At 38.9% G+C, this 16,013-nt stretch overlaps 1 protein-coding gene across 1 annotated transcript in view; it reads left to right on the top strand.

Annotated features, from left to right (window-relative positions):
• The window catches only part of LOC122804259 (transmembrane protein 87A-like), a gene marked incomplete in the record, with an annotated part of 1,166,529 nt that overhangs the window by 55,167 nt on the left and 1,095,349 nt on the right, over window positions 1-16,013 (top strand).

Below are 16,013 nucleotides of genomic sequence, written 5' to 3'. Positions count from 1 at the left end.
TGGACCACCTTACCCTTGTCCATGGCTCTGGAGACTGATTCAAAGAAGTCAATCAGGTTCAGGAGACAAGATCGGCCCTTCACAAACCCAAACTGAGTGGGGTCCAGTGTTTGAAGGTTGCCAATGTCTTTGCTTATAAGTTCCATGATAATGCGCTCCATGGCCTTGCAGAGAAGGCTTGTCAGACTATACAATTCAAAAAAATCCCATTCCAGCAAAGACTGAACAATTAAAGACAAAGAGATTTAAAATTGTAATTCTAACCCAAGTGACCCCCCCCCCCCCCCCGCACACATCTAAATATCATAATACTTCAATTTTAAAATGGGAGCTAATGAACAACACTCATTTTAATCCTGGTTGAACAGTTGCGTTCAATTTAATCTGCCATAAAACTTCTTATAATTTAAATGTGTTGCAGTAGTTTTACCTTGTTCATCAAACTTAACATAATCTAAAACATGAAACTTAGTCATGTCCCTGATTAATACTAATGTGCCTAAACAATGCATTGTTAAGTTTTTTTTTATTTTTTATATCTGAAAAATGTATGTATACTCCATCTCTTGGTCTCCTTGAAGTCTTCCCTATATAAAAACTTCGACGTGTCGTATAAAGCTGCATATACTGCGTTACAGGAATTGCACTTTAAATATGGGTTGCATCCATATTTTCTGTTGGTTGTGACTGCATGCTCCTTGCCAAGTATGCATTTACACTGGCTACAACTCCCACACTTAAATGTGCCAGTTATTTTGCGTGGTTTTGTCCAAAAAGGGGTGCTACCCCTTTCTAATAATTGTTTAAAAGATGTGTCCTTTCTAAACACTATCCTAGGCTTTATTCCAAGTTTTTGTATTATGTCAATGTCATTAGAAAAAATCCACCAATTATTGCGCATAATGTTCAATATTTCTCGTGAATCAAAACAATAGGTAGTAATAAATACCATTTTATCCAGTTTAAATAGCATACTCCAGTTGACAATGCAGTTCAAGTGGGAAAGTAAGTGCCATTTTCTCTGTTATGTGCTAACTCACAAGGGTTATTTCTTGCAGTAAAAAATTCTGTTAGTTTCCCACATTCAGTCAAAAAATTGGTGTGTTCTAAAACCATGTGGGTTTCTCGCACAAACTGGCCTTTAACTACGGCCTTTCTTTGATATTGTAGGTGCCCACTTGAATAGTGAATTCTCGAATTTGAAAATGTAGGTTTTTGATATACATTGGAGACATTTATTTTTTACCCTATCCTTGATACTCTTGCATTTAAGTGAGCAATGGATTCCATAACCCATGTACAAGAAAATTCTAAAAACTCTACTGTATTATTTATGCATTCTAAAAATTCATGTACTATGTTAGAAGGCCCTTTCCACAACATAAAAATGTCATCCAAAAATCTCTTATAGGACACCCAGTTTCCCAGATAGGATCCATTGAATATATAGTGTTCTTCCCACAATGACGTAATGTAGTTGGCAAAGGTGGGGGCATATGCTGCCCCCCGGATTCACTTCATAACTGTGAAAGGTCAAAACACTGAAACCAAAACACTGAAACTTCAAAATCTTAAACTCAAAACACTGAAAACACATATCGTACATATACTGAGTTTAAGCAACATAAATCATAGCACTTTCCATCAATTGTAAGCAGGGGGGCAAGTACCCCTGCACCCCCACACCCCCTACTACTTATATATCAACTCCAAGACTGCACTTCTAAGTGCAATCTTGGAGTTGACCTATTTAAGTAGCAGGGGGTGTGGTGGGCGCAGCCCCCCACATGGGGAGTGCAGGGGGGCTTGCCCCCCTGCTTACACTTGGTGGAAAGTGCTATGATTTATGTTGTTTAAACTCAGTATATGTATGCTTTGAGTGTTCAGTGCTTTGAGTGTTCAGTGCTTTTAAGTGAATCCGCTGCCCCCATAGCAACTCCAGTCACCTGTCTAAAGAATTGTCCTTCAAAATACAAATAATTGTGTTTTCATACTAATTCCATAAGGGTACACCAAGTATAAGCATAATCTGCCATATACTCCGCATGTTTTTGCAACAGTTCTTCTAAACAATTTAACCCACTGTCATGGGGTATTACAGAAAAAAGACTATGTCAATAGTCACAAATACAGCATCACAAGAGAATTCTGTTTTATTCAATATTTTCAAAAAATGCCAGGAGTCTTTACAAACTAGTTGAATGTTAACTACTGAAAAACAAAATAGAGAAGAAACCACACAGTAGCACAGAATGAAATGATAAAGCGCTTTTTGTTTATTCCAGTAAACAAACTTCTTCAGATCAAGAAAAACAAAAAGTCACAGCTTAAATACTCTCTGGGCTAATACTAACTAAGTCAATTAACTACTTAAAGTGAAAGCTGACTTACAAGACACGCCCTATTTGCAAACACAACTAGACTAAAAACTACTTTTAAAGTAAAAGCTAAAAATCCAAATAGAATAAAAGTACAACTAACGTTGTCTATAAAAAATGTGTAAATCTAGCCTACTACTAAGCTAGTGAGGCAAAGAAATAATAAATTACAAGTATATAAAACCTCCGCTGGTGTTTGTAAAACTGAGTTAATACAAATACCTATGTTAGTGCACTAAACTGTGTATGTTGAAGCACATCAAGTGTGCTGAACATAATTGGTAATAAGTAAAGTATCAAGATAAAACTACAAATTCTCAGCAAAAAATACTCGGCAGAAAATACACATAAGGTCACTGAACCAAGGTGCTCAAAAGCATTAGAATAACTGTGTCGTGCTAGTGTGGAAGGTAACCTAACACAGCCTACCTATTAAGGCTCCTAAGTTTAAGAACACTACTTAAAGAACAGTTCTCATTCAGACCTGGTGAACTATATGCGTTGAGTCTAATTTGCCAAAACCTCTCTCGCTCTTCTAACTTAAGTGGGAGAGGAGCACTCCTGAAGTCCTGTGGGAGAGGAGCACCCCTGAAGTCCTGTGTGATCTGGTCAGTAATCAAAATTTAAACATATGGTTGGGATAAACTGAAATGTGTTTTGCTAGTGCATTATCAAGTTTCTGCTTCCTGATCGCATAAGTATGTTCATAAATGCGGTCACGTAGGCGTCGTTCTGTTTTGCCCACGTAGAAAGCTTGTACAGGTTTGGCACATAGCTAAGTAGATCACCATTCTTGAGTTACAGTTAGCTCTTAGGTTCAACTTGTATTCGTAATCGTGAACTTTAAATCTATTGGATTCCAAGATGTATTGACAAAAATTACACGCCTGATGAGGCACGACTATTAGCGAGTGGAGTCATTGGGTCTGATAATTTACAGTCTACAGACCAGTTCATCATTGACTGTGGGCAGAGGAGTATTCCAGCCCTGGAACTACCTATAGTTCTTAACCAGCAGCGTGATACATCTTCTAACTTTCGTTCGGAGTCTGTGATTCGCGTAAGTGACACAGGGGTTACCCGAATCCCGGACATTAACAACTGGTTGACTGACAACTTCACCTTTTCTACAGCATTAGATCAATTACCTTCAACGACTGGAGTGTACCAAGGTGAGCAGGTCAACATTTTTACTAATCTTAAAAACTTTGACAACATTTTAGTGAAACTAAAAAAGACTCAATTAGAGAGATCGTACTTTCAAGAATGTTTGAAACTCAAGATAGTTCCCAAAGGCCTTCACCACCATCAATATCCAACTGGTCTGGTAGTAAATTCACAGTTCCATGAGGACCTTCTTGTACTTTTTGATCGGCAAGGCTTTGAGTTACTTAACTTAATGATCAAACATTAATCAAACATTATGCAATACTGGTTGAAGCTCTGGGCAAGTATCAGAACTCAATGAAACTATTAAATTGGACTCAGAGTTTGTTCGCTATAAATATGAATATAACAGGATTTTTTCTAGTATTGAGCAGTACCTTGGTAAACTGTCAATTTTCCTAGTTTTATTGTTTTTCAGAGACTTGAAGGCTTACAAGGATGAGACAGCTTATCCTAAACCTCCATCAGCACAAGTTTGGCAGCCCCCAAAAAGGAATGTCAAACCCGTTCAACCCAGTAATGGTGAACCATCTACAAATGTGAACTCTGCTCAGGCAGGTCGTCCTCTGGGTACATCCGTTGACTGTTCTAATGCTCCATCTGACTCAGATTATGACCTATTAGATCACTCTTGTAACAACAACAATAAAAAAACTGGGCATTACAATCTTGGGTCCAACGATGCTAATTTTTCAGGGGCAAAGCCAAAACAACAGGCGGCTTTTTCCCACCAGAGGAACAAGCAGAAGCAGAGACAGTAGCGATCCATCAAGCCATCGCCAACAGTCCATTGAGAGACTGCCTTGAAGTTGACATTGCCCATCAGTAAACCCTGGTGTAGTAACAATGTGACCCTTGTTTAACAACTGAGACAAGTACACATAACATGTCTGCTGTTTGTAATGAAAGTACTGCTAACACTCCTGTTATACTCATGAACAAACAAGGTGATTTTAATGTATACAACTTTTCTACTGCAAATATTACACCTGAACTAGTCGAGTTATTGTCCAAAGGGTACACTTACGTACCAGCTCAGAAAGCAGATCTGGTCAAATCAATTATAGACCTAAAATTATACGTTAGGAAGCTTAACTTGAACTTGCTGTTTGGAGGCTCTCACCCCCTTGACGACAATTTTAGGATTCATAGTACCTACAACCCCCCACTCCATCCCCTTTTACAAATTTTTGAACTGGTTTGCGAAATAGACATTCGTCAAAACTTCAACAAAACACCACACCATTCAACATAGAGTGCTTATTTTAATAATAAAAAAGAAATAGAATGCCTTGACTGGATTAAATTTCAAGAATATTAGATTCTGTAAACCGGACAAGGGAGGGGGTCTTGTTGTGTTTGATGAAGTTGACTATCAAGATAGGATGTTTAGCCTGTTGGACAGTCCTTCATATTTTACCAGCTCGCGTTCTGAAATAAATAAAGCGTACACCACAGTCAAAGACTACATTGAGGAAATGTTCGAGGGTAGGGTAACACAACACACATACAATTACTTATCAACAACTTACCCTCATTTCCCGTGCTTGTTTGGTATCCCTAAAATCCACAAGGATGTCCATAACCCACCCATGAGACCACTTGTAGATGGCCGTGGTTCTCCTACCTATCCATGTGCTAAAATCATTGACAACATTTTACAGAAATACTTGGTCAACTTTCCACAGATCTGCAAAGATTCTTGGTCATTCCTTGGTAAAATTAACAAGTTAGATTTCAACGCAAGGTACAGTTTTCTTACTATTGATGTAAGATTTGTACACCTGCATTCCCCAAGACATAGCAGTGGACTGGGTAGAACAAGTGCTTAGATCTAATGGTAGTAGTGGGAATGAGTTGGTTCTGGTTCACGAATTGTTGGACCTAGTCTTGTTTAACAATTTTTTTACATTTGACAACAACTTTTATTTGCAAAAAACTGGAGTAGCCATTTTCCCCTTGTGGGGCCAGTGTTGCCAATCTAGTCATGGCACAATGGGAACATGATCACATGTCCACTAACTGCCCATTTAAAGACCAGGTGATTTTTTACACCAGTTACTCGGACGATATTTTTATCCTCCTGGACGGTGACTTGCCCACGAGTGAAGCGTTAGTGGACTATTTTAATTCAACTACACAGTTTTTGAAATTCACTGCTAGCTTCCATACTGAAGCCATCCCGTATTTGGACATTTTACTTTCTAAAGACACTAGCTTTCACAAATATACAGCTAGTATATATAGGAAGGTAACGTACTCCAACACATTCCTGCACTACACAAGTTGTCATCCTTTTCATCAGAAGCGGGCGATTGAGGTCAGCTAGTGAGGGCAGCCCGCATTATCACACTGGATAGTGATTTTGCCAATGAATGTGGACACCTAAGGAATATGTTTTTACACTGGGGTTACCCACATGAAATGTTAGACACTATTCTAGAAGAAGTGTCGTGTAAGCGTCAGTGTCCTTTTTATAAACAAATTTTGAATAGAGAATACATTCTTATGAATGACACTGAATCCTGAAACACAGACTTAGTAAATGTCCACACAAGTAGGCTTCCTTCTGAATGTTTTGGTGTCACATTCATAACAACATACAGTCTCACATTCATAACAACATACAGTCTCAATAGTAGTGACTGTGTTCAGGCACTACGTAAAAATTGGGACTTACTCAAAAAGGACAACACATTATACCAGAAACTTGGTAATCACCCATTGTTTGTTTATAGAAAGGCAAAAAAACTCAAAGCCCTCCTTGAATGACATAATATTAAAAAAACAGTGACAGCTGGCATGTTTAAATGCCAGGCGTGTAATTTTTGTCAATACATCTTGGAATCCAATAGATTTAAAGTTCACGATTACGAATACAAGTTGAACCTAAGAGCTAACTGTAACTCAAGAATGGTGACCTACTTGGCTATGTGCCAAACCTGTACAGCTTTCTACGTGGGCAAAACAGAACGATGCCTACGTGACCGCATTTTTGAACATACTTATGCGATCAGGAAGCAGAAACTTGATAATGCACTAGCAAAACACATTTCAGTTTATCCCAACCATATGTTTAAATTTTTGATTATTGACCAGATCACACAGGACTTCAGGGGTGCTCCTCTCCCACTTGAGTTAGAAGAGCGAGAGCTGTTTTGGCAAATTAGACTCGATGCATACAGTTCACCAGGTCTGAATGAGAACTGTTCTTTAAGTAGTGTTCTTAAACTTAGGAGCCTTAATAGGTAGGCTGTGTCAGGTTACCTTCCACACTAGCACAACACAGTTATTCTAATGCTTTTGAGCACCTTGGTTCAGTGACTTTGTGTATTTTTTGCTGAGAATTTGTAGTTTTATCTTGATACTTTACTTATTACCAATTATGTTCAGCACACTTGATGTGCTTCAACATACACAGTTTAGTGCACTAACATAGGTATTTGTATTAACTCAGTTTTACAAACACCAGCGGAGTTTTTATGCACTTGTAATTATTATTTCTTTGCCTCACTAGCTTAGTAGTAGGCTAGATTTACACATTTTTTATAGACAACGTTAGTTGTACTTTTAGTCTGACTATTTGGATTTTTAGCTTTTACTTTAAAAGCAGTTTTTAGTCTAGTTGTGTTTGCAAATAGGGCGTGTCTTGTAAGTCAGCTTTCACTTTAAGTAGTTAATTGACTTTGTAAGTATTAGCCCAGAGAGTATTTAAGCTGTGACTTTTTGTTTTTCTTGATCTGAAGAAGTTTATTGGAATAAACGAAAAGCGCTTTATCATTTCGTTTTGTGCTACTGTGTGGTTTCTTCTCTATTTTGTTTTTCAGTTGTCTGTTTTGCCTGTTCAGTTTTGAATGTTAACTACGCCTGACTTAAATTTCTCATCAAAGAATTTTGCAGTATAGTAAGTTTTTGACTTTTTGGTATCCACAATAGGACAAAATGGGGAGTTTCTTATGTCCTTATGAATCTTTGGGATGCCAAACTTGCTTCCCACCAATGGTTTATCACTGAACTTAGTCATAATCTTGGTTTGAAGTACTTCCTTCAAGCCACAAGTCATTTAAAGTTGCATCAGTTTTCTGATAACCAACATGTATTTCATTGTTTGATACTGACTCATAACCGTCGGTGAATAACAAGCAATTCATTCTGTTCGTGTAATCTACATGATTCATAGCGACAAGCCTACCCACCTTGTCAGGCTTCATAATCCTAATATTACTGTATGTTATTAATTCATTAAGAAGTTCAACTTCCTGGCTACTTAAATTGCTACAAAAATTATTAGACTTGTAGCACTTGTTAAACGCTCTAATGGCATTTTCACAACTTTTCTCATACATATTAATGGAAGAGTGGGTACTTTTCCGTTAAACCCCTACCACGTGTCTTGGGACCCGGACTGGTGTGTCTCGCCATGAATGTTACAAAAACAATTTACGTTTTTTTTTTCCTAATAAATGGCTCCTTGCTTTCTTAAGTCTTGTCATCAGAATCACCACAAAACACTGCCTTGCGATAAATGTAAAGACAAGGTTACATGACTATAGCAAAAGTATTAATACAAAAAGCATACGGTTTTCCAGTGAATGGACTGCATACAGAAGTTTGGGTAATTCTAATACTATTAACATGTACTGTCTGTAACTCTTACAGGTGGAAAATAACTTATGGTTCAACTCTGGTTTCTCCTGTTCGGACATCAACAACAACTTGGTCTTGCCCTTCTGCTATGTCAGTATTTTGTCGGAACGTGCTGTAGCGTTGCTTCCCATCTCTCAACAACGGTCTGTTCATTTGTTATCGGGTAAAACAGTACTGAAGCCCCAGGTAAAGCACAGTGGTTTGAGGAGAAGTGTGGCAGAAACCAACAGCGAACCACCAGAGCAGCTGGTTGTGAAATCGGACATGACCGATTGATCTGGTTACTGCATTTACCTAAGTGTACAGAGTTACATCAAATCTAATGTATATCGCAATGCATTAAAGAAAGTAAAATACTCATGTATTATGCTCGGAAATAGTTTTCACTGATTAAAATACTAGCAAGTAAAATATTTCAAAAGTCTTCAGTCAAAACAGGTAATATCGGAGTTAAGGACACGGAACAGTATTGTCAGAGTCATGAGCTTTGCCTAATGGACCCAATGTGGTACTTTTCGCTGTTGGTTTCTGCCTCGTTGGCCAAGCGACTGTGAAATATTTCTTTATGCACAGCGTTAATGACAAGGTAATGTGCATGTAAAAACTGGTGACTAAGGGGACCCACATAATGTTGTTAATTTGTGTAATAAAACTGGAGTTTTCTATGAGGCAGAATGGGATTTTCTATTATCAAGATTAGAACTTGGTCAGAAGCAACAACTGTGTAGGAGTGCAGCTAGAAACCTCGGTTCAGCTGTGCCTGAATAAATAACATTCGTCTCCATTTGACAGCCAGTCTCCTACTGCTTTGTCTGCCTTATCAACAGAAAAGGTGGAATCTAGTTTCTGTAGTCCATTTCATACTTTTCTACCTTTTTTTGTCATGGAGCTCAGTAAATTGTAGTCACTAAAAGTAAAGTACATGCCAGTCAGGGTCCCAAGACGCGTGGTTGGGGTTTAATGGAAAAGTACCGAAGAGTGCAATGGGGATTAAACACACTTGGATGTTTTAGCTCAGTGCTTACCCTATTAGCAGTATAGTTGTTAAACCAAAGACATAAATTGCTGTAAACTTGAATTCAAACTTGCTTCTTCAGTCAAGTTTCCTGGTTCACATAGTTCATTTTGTAATGTTGTCCTTGGCCTTTCTGCTGGTAACTCCTGTTTCTCTCTGAATGTCGCACTGATGTTCTTTGTGTTTCACTGTTGCTCCCCCATTTCTTTATCATGCTGCAGACTTGTGGATCTAGTTTCCACTCGTGAGGGTCCATAAGTTTTCTGCTTAAATCATCTGCCAGAGGATTTTGCTTTCCTGGTAGGAATTGAGCTTGAAGATGTACTTTGTAAATCAAGGCTGTGTCCCACAGTGCCATTGCTAGTCTGCAAAGGGGGTATGAGTGCATGCCCCCCTGCTTGTTTATATACTACATAACCGTGGTATTGTCCATCTTTATCAGTAGCTGTCCTGGATGAAGTAAGTCCTTGAAGGCTGTCAGGGCATTTTGAACAGCTAACCTCTCTTTTTGGTTGATATACAGATGCATTTGTTTTGGGGTCCATATGCCCTGAATGCATCTTTCCGCCAGGTGGGCCCCCCCATGCATAATCTGATGCGAATGTTGTTAAGGTTTGGCTGGCAGGGGGTAGAGTGAAAGCCCGTCCCATGTTTTGGTGGCATGTCTTTGCCCACCATAGAAACTACTGTTGTAGGCAGGGAATCAGTGGAATCATTGTTTCCAGACTGTGACAATGTTGACTCCATAAACTTTTTAAGTACCACTGTAGTTTCCCCATATGCAGTCTTGCATATGGAATCAGTAGATTGCAGGATGCCATGAACCCCAAAGCTTGCAGAGTTTGTCTTGCAGATAACTGAGTTTTTGTTGCCATCAGTTTGAAGTAAGTAGTCAGTCGCCTTTATTTGTCTGGTGTGAGGAAAGCCATCTTTGCAGTTCTATTCAAGCTTGCACCCAGGAATGTTATCTTTTGAGAAGGTACCAGTTGTGATTTCTTTTCGTTTATTGTGTACCCTTAGGCATATTAAAAGCCTTTTCACAAATGCCAGATGCTGAAGAAGAATGTCCTTGTTCTCTGCTTGAATAAGAGAGTCGTCCAAGTAAGGATATATTTGTGTACTACTTTGTCTGCAAAATGCAATTACTGGTGCCAGGCACTTTGTAAAGACCCTGGGTGCAGTAGATAAGCCAGTGCCAAAGGGCAGTGCAGAGAATTGGTAATGCATAAAGCCAGCCTTGAAACGGAGGTATCTTCTGCACGATTCCCTTATTGGGATATGCAGGTATGCCTCTCTTGGGTCTAATGTCACCAGCCAAGCGTTCTTGCCCAGCATGGGTAGAAGCTGCTGCAAAGTTAGCATTTTGAATTTTGGAATGTCCAGGTATGTTTTCAAAATTGATAAATCCAGTATTGGGCACAAGGCCTTGTCTTTTCTGGGTACCAAGAACAGTCTTGAATAAAAACCTTGTCCTTTTTCCTGTTCTGGTACTGGCTGAATAGCCCCCATATCCATGAGGGACGTAACCTGTTTCTGTGCCTCTGCCCATTGATTTTTTTTGGCAAATCTGGCCAACCATTTGCAATTGGCAAATTGTGGAAGTGAAATGTGTATCCCTGAGATACTATGTTAGCACCCACTTGTCCTGGGTTATTAACTGCCAATTTTGAGCATAAAGTGCTAATTTTCCCCTTAAGGGTACTGCCAAAAGATAAGTGCCTGATGGCAGAGGGAAGTCATTGAGACTGTTTGCTGTAGGGTTGCGCTTTATTTCCTCCAGATTTGGAGGTAGAAGCACCCCATTGCTTTGACCTGTAAGAATCCTGTGACTGGTATCAAGAACCTTTAGGGTGCCTGGATTTGCCCCGTTGAGCTCTGTCGGACACAGGAAAGGACCAATTTTTTGTAGACCAGTGTCTACTGAATCTTGGTGGCTGCACTTGTAAGAAGTCTTGTAAAGTTTGCATAGACTTGGCTTTCTCTTCCATTTTCTTCAAAACCTCTTCTGCCTTAATACCAAACAGAGTATCATGCTGTAAAGGTGCATCCGGCAATTTAGCTTTAACATGATCAGGCAAATTTGCTCTTTTAGCCAGTCATGCCTCCTAATCACAGATCTAGTAACTGCGGCCCTGCAGGAGGCCTCTAAAGAATCAAAACCACATTGCAAGGTATGCTTTCCAACTTGTTCTGCTGAATGCAATAATTCCTGCAATTCTTTATTTTCTGCACATTCAGAAACCAACATCATTTTCTGTTTCAGTAATCCCACAACATGTTGTTGATACTTGAGCATATGAAACTGGCAGTTTAATGTCTTAATTGCCAAGGTTGCAGATGTATAAACCTTCTTTCCCCATCTATCCAGTGCCCTTGAATCTCTGTCAAAGGGGGTAGGATTTTTTGCTGTTGAGGCCTTAACACCTTTTGGACCCTGTGAAATAGTTTCAGGGTCAGTAGCAGGGTTTCTAAATAAAAATTTGTGTGAATCAAGAACCCTGTAATATCAGTCTGGCTTGCTAGGAGCGCCTGCGGACCCATCTGAGGGAGAGACTTCTGCGGGTACAGTACTTTGAGAATCTGGAGTCAAGCTTGACTCCGAAAACACATCTTCCACAATGTCTAAAACAGGAGGTATGACTAAAGGCCTATGCCGAGGGAGAAGAAGGAAATCCCTGAGCCTCTTTTTTTTGATTCTGAGAAATCTTGACTCTCCCAGTGAAAATGCTCCCTCAAAGTATGCAAGGTTTCTCCAAAGGAATAATCTTCAGGAGGAGATGTAAATGGGATAGATTCCTCTGCATCAGAATCCTCATAGGGTGGTATAGATAATTCCTGATCCGAAGAGGAATCAGAAGAAATAGAAACCTGATCTGAAGATTCATAATCAGTGTCTTGCCTCGGCCTCTTATCAGGAGGGGATTGGGTACCCCTGATCAAGGTAATTAGGTCTTCAGCCATTTTGATCATCTGTTTTTTGGGCATAGAGGCCTGTGCACGTGGCTCATGCATCTTTTTTTAGCTTTAGAGGTTGCTTTTGTCTTTGATTTTGAAGCTGGCATCGGTTTTATATAAAAATGTTGTGGCTTGAATACACCCTCAGAAGCCAGTGCCTGCGGACCCATCTGAGGGAGAGACTTCTGCGGGTACAGTACTTTGAGAATCTCGTGGCGTGCTGGACTCCACATGGGTCTCGGTAGGGGCCTGCGACTCGAAAGTAGCTGGTATCATGGGGTGCGAAAGCACCTCACAGAGTACTGGCGACTGGCTTAGGAGAACCTTCGTCTGTTTTGGACCTCGACTGTCTGTCTCTGTCCTTTTTCTTTGCGTTTTTTGTGTACTCCGGTAGTTGGATTGCTATCGGACGACATTTCAGGATAGTTAAAACTGTTTGTAAAATATTTTGAGGCAAAGATATACCGATGCTTAATAGTGCATTGGTTAAATCTAGCACAAAACTGACAGCTAGGCACGTTATGATCAGGGTCTAGGCAAGGAATACAGTATAAATGGAAATCCTTAAGAAGTATTTGCTTCCCACAAGTAATGCAATTAACTTTTTCTGACATCGGTATGAAGCAAGAAAAAAGTTTCCCCAATGGGGTACTTAGCTTTAGTGAAGACTTCGGTTCTGAAACTCTAATTTGAAAATTTCAGGAGTCTGCTGACCGGCACTTAAGAACTGCTTCTCCTTCGGGCACCGCGTGGAAGAAAGAGTAAAGAAAATGGTGTCGGCTGCTTGTTTTATATCCCTGACGTCATGGAAGAGGAGACGGCAATCGACGCAGGACCCAAGACTTTGGAATTCAGGCCGACTGAGGGCAACCTGCCAGCAGATTACCCAAATGTAATGACTGCAACAGTGAACACACTCTAACATCTACATTTATGGTAAGTGTACACAACTGTTCTTTTCTGAGTCTAAAGGGGTGGATTCTAAGGCCTGGTTGTCTCCTCCTTCCCTTGAAGCCTCTGCCTCACGCTGATTGGATGAAGGGCCATTTCCATGGAAACTTGGTGGTTTTGGATATGCCTTTCCACTCTCAAACTCAGCAGTGTCTCTCTTTGTTTTGTTTATTTTTCTTTGAAGTAGTTGATTACAACTATCGTCTACTTTGTGAAAAATATTGTCATAATTTGTAGAGTAATGGTCAAAAAGCAGATAATCGCAAATTTGCTTGTGTAAAGAATCCAATTCACTAGACAAGTTTTGTAACTCAGCATTGTTGTATTTCATAATTACACGCAATAAGTCAGACCTAGCCCTGCTGAAAATGGAATGTACTTCCTGAAGCATATTGTTATTGTGTGCTATGCTATTGGGATATCTCCACATTCTTAAACCTTTGGATATAATATTACAGTCAATATTCTTATGTAAATAAGCATTTTCAAACTGAATCTTTTTCTGTTTAAATACCAGTCACTCAGAGTCCTTGAGTTTATCACTTAAGCAACTATTAGTGTGCTTTACTAGTACTTTGGGTTAAGTTAACTGAAAAACTGAAATTAGTTCTTCCAGGTACTAAAACGCTGGTCACCATTGACAGAATTTACCTGATCTAGCCCTCTCCCAGAGCACACGGGTCCAGTTGCTCGAGTCAGTGGTAAGCCCAAAGTACTGTTAAATCTCAATGCAACTTGGTTGGTCTGTGTAACATTTTCCTATGCATTAGCTTGACGTTGCACCTGGTATAAAAGCTGGGTCAACTCACCAGGATTCGAAGAAAATTCCCTAACTCAGTCCACCACAAACTGGCTCACGAAAAAAACACTGTCCAAAAGACTTCCAGACCAGTAACCACAGCAAGTCAGGAAGCAATGAACAGTCACAGCACAATTCCACAGAAAATACGTTTATTCACAGCAAACAATTTAAGTGCTTTCGTTCAACTGTATACTGAACTTCATCAGAACAATTAAGTCTATCTCAACTTATTAATTATAAAATTTCAAAAAAAATCACATCAGCAGCAAAGACTGAACACTTAGAGACAGAGATTTAAAATTCTAATTCTAACCCAGGTGACCCCCCCCCCCCCCCGCACACACACGCATCTAAATATCATAATACTTCAATTTAAAAATGGGAATTAATGAACAACACTGATTTAATCCTGGTCGAACAGTTGTATTCAACTTAATGTGCCATAAAACTTCCTTGTAATTTAAATGTGCTGCAGTAGTTTTACCTTGTTCATCAAACTTAACATAATCTAAAACATGAAACTTAAAATCATGTCCCTGATAAATACTAATGTGCCTACTGTTCTACACCCTGCCCCATCCCAACAGTCCAAGACTACAGCATATTAACCTGAACATGCTTTTGTCCAGCGTTTCTTCGCTTTTTTTTTCATTGTAATACCCAAATTTCTTAAAACTAAAAAAGAAAAAAGTGATAGTTTACTTAGTATTTTTATCACGTACAACAATCACTGATATAACATGCAATTTGTATTGTGATATGTTTTATATAGATATTAAGAAAAAATTGTTTTACTAAGTTTTTTTTTTTTTTTTTTTTTTTTTTTGGTGTCCTTCCAAACATTAATGGTGTAAAATGGGGTATATGCCATTCAGTACACCCCCCCCCCCCCCAGTTTAACAAAGTCAACAACAGTCAAATATTTTTCAGCCACGTTTTCTTGTAAAGCCATATTTCACAAGTAAGATAAATGCTTTATAGTCTCACATTTATTTACTACTTTGAGTGTTGCAGGTCTTCTTCCTGTTCATCTCCCAACCCCAGACACTGGTTCACGTCTAAAGCACTCCTCATTTCTTATAGTCAACCCCTGTGCTGTTTTTTTTTTTTTTTTTTTTTTTTTTTTCTGTCTGTCAAGCATTTTCCTTTGAAACACTGGAAAAGTCTCTCGCTGAGCTTTAGTATTAGAAAAATGAGAAACGGAGCCCCTTCTGTTTGATAGCTCACAATTCTTTTGGACAAACTTTGTATTTTTTCTTTAGCCTGTTCTACATAAAAAATGACTAATTCAGGAAAAAAAAATCTTCTGAAGACCTCTGTATACATCAACTTGAATCTCATACCTTCTTCTCAACATTCCCAGAATGCCAGGATAAATCTGCTTCTCTTCTGCCTGGTGTACAGTAAATAATCATTTTCCACAAATGCTCTGCTGTCTCCAATTTTAATACTTTACCCTTCCATCACAGTTTTGTCAGAATCAACTCTGTTAGTATGATTGCATCTTTACTAGTACAGGTCTTGGCTGCTTCTCATGACCTTTTAATTAAAGTGCCCTGCTGTGAAATACCAGTCCAGTTGCTTATTTGTGCATTCATAACATTTTAGTACAGTCTATTCCTTCCAGTTTCTCTGTTACAGCAGAAAATCTCCGGTTTTCTCTCCATTCTCTGTCCTGTAACTCAACATTTTTTTAACACTATCGTACACTGTTAACCTTTTCTTCTTTTCAGCATCTGATTTTTGTGGTTTTATTAGTTCATTTGAATAGCTGTTTAAAGCTTCTTCCATTTTTTCCAGTCTTTCCTTTTTTCATTGTTTGAGTTGATATGTTCCTTTAATGTTTCATTTACTTTTATCATCTCTGAGCACACTTTGCTCACTTTTTCCTGTAAGTTACTGGAAGCCATCTGTTGTATCATTGCTGGAGTTTGAACAGCTTTTTGCTGAACAGCTGCAGGATTCTTCCCAGTCAGTGTTTTTTTTTTTTTTTTTTTTCTCTTCACCTTTTCTAGCTGATTTTCTTTCATGTTCTCTTTTCAACTTTGCTGGCATCCAGGCAATGTACTTATTAGCCAGTAAGTGAATTTTATTAAAC

Source organism: Protopterus annectens, chromosome 6.part0 (genome assembly GCF_019279795.1).
Source record: "Protopterus annectens isolate FY-2018-M chromosome 6.part0, PAN1.0, whole genome shotgun sequence".
NCBI lineage: Eukaryota > Metazoa > Chordata > Ceratodontiformes > Protopteridae > Protopterus > Protopterus annectens.
This window is presented reverse-complemented; position numbering and strand designations above follow the sequence as displayed.